General features: G+C 42.8%; 1 non-coding gene across 1 annotated transcript; it reads left to right on the top strand.

Moving 5' to 3' along the window:
- Positions 1-2,148: 2,148 nt before the first annotated feature.
- Positions 2,149-2,277, top strand: LOC115467448. Its single transcript, XR_003941740.1, has one exon. It is a non-coding gene; the product is annotated as a small nucleolar RNA SNORA17 (small nucleolar RNA).
- The last annotated feature ends 818 nt before the right edge of the window (positions 2,278-3,095 follow it).

Raw genomic sequence — 3,095 nt, 5'->3', positions numbered from 1 at the left:
AAAGAATTGGGGCTGACAAGAGGTCAGGAGGGAGAAAGGAGTTGGGGCTTGCAAATGGGCCTGATGCACGGACCAAGGCTGGAAGGAGGAGGCTGGGGGCTGTTGCAAGGCTTGGAATGGCAAAAATGGATGGCAGATGGTAGACGGTGGGTTGGCAGAAAGGGTAAGAGACTGGGGGCAGGTGGTAGAAGGGAGTTGATGCTAGGGCTGGAAAAAGAATCTGATGTTGGGGTAGGAAGAAGGGTACAGAGAAATAACAAGTACTAGAGAGAGGGGTTGGAGAAGGGATCTAGTGCTGGGCTTTGGAGAAGGGAAGAGGGAGCTAGGGGCAAAACTAGGAATAAGATTGGAGTGGAGTTTGGCAATTTTCAAAGACGAGTACACATTCTTTCCGTTTGAAAATTACCTAAGAGAAAAATATCCACAGAGATTTTCACCTGCATATTCTTTGAGTAATTTCTCCAGCTAAAACCAACACAAATTTGTTTGAAAATGTAAAACTACCCTTTCAAACTGCACTTTGTGGTCTTCCCCAGCTTAAGCCTGTCCCAGGACCAGCTCCATGAAAATGCAGGTAAGAGTATGCACTTTGGAATACTGCACCTGCTTAACCTGTACATGGAGGGGGGGCGGTGGGGAGAGGAGATAATTCTGAAAGACCACCTAAAGTTAGGTGTTGGTGTGCTGCACTCTAGGCACAGATTCTATAACTACAATTGCAAATGCAATACTAGCATAAATCCTGCAATTATAGCCTAACTTTCGGCAAAAATACATGTGCCAGCCAAATGGCCGGTGTAAATTCTCTGGACCAGGGGCAGCCCAAGGCAAGATGCTGCCTGAGACAGGGTTGAGATGCCACCCCCTGCCTCCTCCCCCCCCCCCCCCCCCCCCCCCCGGCCAAGTTCTGACATCTACCTCCTTCAATTCCTCTACCCCATTCCCCGATCTTACCTTCTTTTTATGTTTTTTTAAAGCCAGCGGTGACAGCAATTCCCATATGCTCCCTGCCGCCAACACTGGCCTCTTCTCTAATGCAGCCACTTCTGAGGAAACAGGAAGTTACACCAGAGAGGCGGCCGCAGTAAAAGAAGAGGTGAGTGCCAGAGGCATGTCAGCGTATGGGAATCGCTGCAGCCACCGTCTTTTAAAATACATAAAAAGAAGGTAAAATCGGTGAATGGGGTGGAGGAAGGAAGGGGGGAGATACTCCTCCTGAAAAAGTGCCGCCTGAGGCCCCCATCTCAGGTAGTCTAATGGTTGGACCACCCCTGCACCAGTCACGCCCCTGACTCATCCGTGCTCCTCCCAGATCCTTGCCCTCTTGAAACTGCACACTCAGGAATTTGTGTGCTCAATTTACAGAATTCCAACTAGAGTCAGTTGCACGCATAACTGCTAATTACTGCCAACTAGCACCAATGAACACCAATTATAGACAATAATTGGTCATTATTGCCAATTAGCAGCTCATCAGTTAAGCTGCAACAGGCTTCTAATTCTGCTATATCTTTTTTGAGATGCGGTGACCAGAATTGCACACATTATTTGAGGTGTGGTCACACCGTGGAGCGACGCAAAGGCATTATTTTTATTTTATTTGTTACATTTGTATCCCATATTTTCCCACCTATTTGTAGGCTCAATGTAGTTTACATAGTACCGGAGAGGTGTTTGCAGACTCTGGTGTAAATAAATACAAAGTGATATTGTGGTAAGATAAAGTTCATGTGGCACAGCCACATTAGGGAATCGTACAACGGAAGAGTTGTGTTATGTCCATTTCGTACTTTAGTTTTGTTGTGTTGCAGAGATCAGGCATTTATGCTGGATTGGTAGGGTATGCCTTTTTAAACAGGTTAGCTTTTAGTTTTTTCCGGAAGTTTAGGTGGTCGTACGTAGTTTTCAAGGCTTTTGCTAATGCGTTCCACATTGTATACTTATGTAGGAGAAACTGGATGCGTAAGTTGATTTGTATTTGAGTCCTTTGCAACTTGGGTAGTGCAGATTTAGGTATGTTCGTGTTGATTCGGATGTGTTTCTAACACTCTCATTTGTTTTCCATTCCTTTCCTAAATAATTCCCAACATTCTATTTGCTTTCCTAGCCGCCACTGCACACAGCTGAGGGTTTCAATGTTAGATTTTGCCTGCCTCTAGAGGTGTTGCGAGCGCGCTTGCAGTGGTGTATTTGAGAAATTGGTGGCAGAGAGAGGCTGTATTTGCACTCCATGTTTTCTAACTCATGTTCACCTGGAGTGAGTAATTGCCTGACAGTTATTTTAAGGATAACCTTCTTAAATACAGCGTCCACTAAATTGGAATCATAACATTTTCAGCTCTATTAGAAACTGGGTTTTCCTTGATCAAAAAAATTTCTTCTGCTCTTTAAACATACAATAAAAGTTCTGTGGGGCTATTACATCTTTAGTCTCCTGTTTCTACCTGCAGTAAAGTTTCTCAATTGGTGGAGAATTGTTTTCATATCAGAAAAAATAAATTTGGCACCTAAATAAATTTAATTCATATTGAAAGCTTATTGTGGGGCATGTTTTGGGTTTTTAGGGGATTTTTTAGTTGATTCTTGCTTGTTTTCATGTTTAACACTTTATTCATTCCCCTTTTCCTTTTATTTGTATTTCACTATTCAAAGTGAGACAGCTATGTCTAGTCAGAACATTCTTCAACCAAAAAGCCTTTGCAGTACTAGTCCAAATGTTAGTCCTACCTCACTTGGATTACTGTAATGTTCTATTTCTTGGTATTAAGAGTAAATATCAGAAAAATATGCAAATCACACAGAACACAGCTGCAAGACTAATATACAGATTGAATAGATATACTAGTGTTTTAACTCATCTTAACAAACTGCATTGGCTTCCCATAGCAGAAAGAATGAGATTCAAAGCTGCTTGTTTAGTTTTTTCAAATCTTATAGGGTTTCCCCTCTGAAGTGCTGACTAAGACCACTTCGCTACATTTGGTCCAGTCTAACAGACTAAAAAAGCAACTGATACTAGCGTCACCGTTTCAAAAGACAATTCAAAATCAGAAGATTTTCAGCTCTCTATTCCCTGCAGTGGCATACCAAGGGGG

The sequence above is a fragment of the Microcaecilia unicolor genome, chromosome 3, assembly GCF_901765095.1.
Source record: "Microcaecilia unicolor chromosome 3, aMicUni1.1, whole genome shotgun sequence".
NCBI classification, from domain to species: Eukaryota; Metazoa; Chordata; class Amphibia; order Gymnophiona; family Siphonopidae; genus Microcaecilia; species Microcaecilia unicolor.
This window is presented reverse-complemented; position numbering and strand designations above follow the sequence as displayed.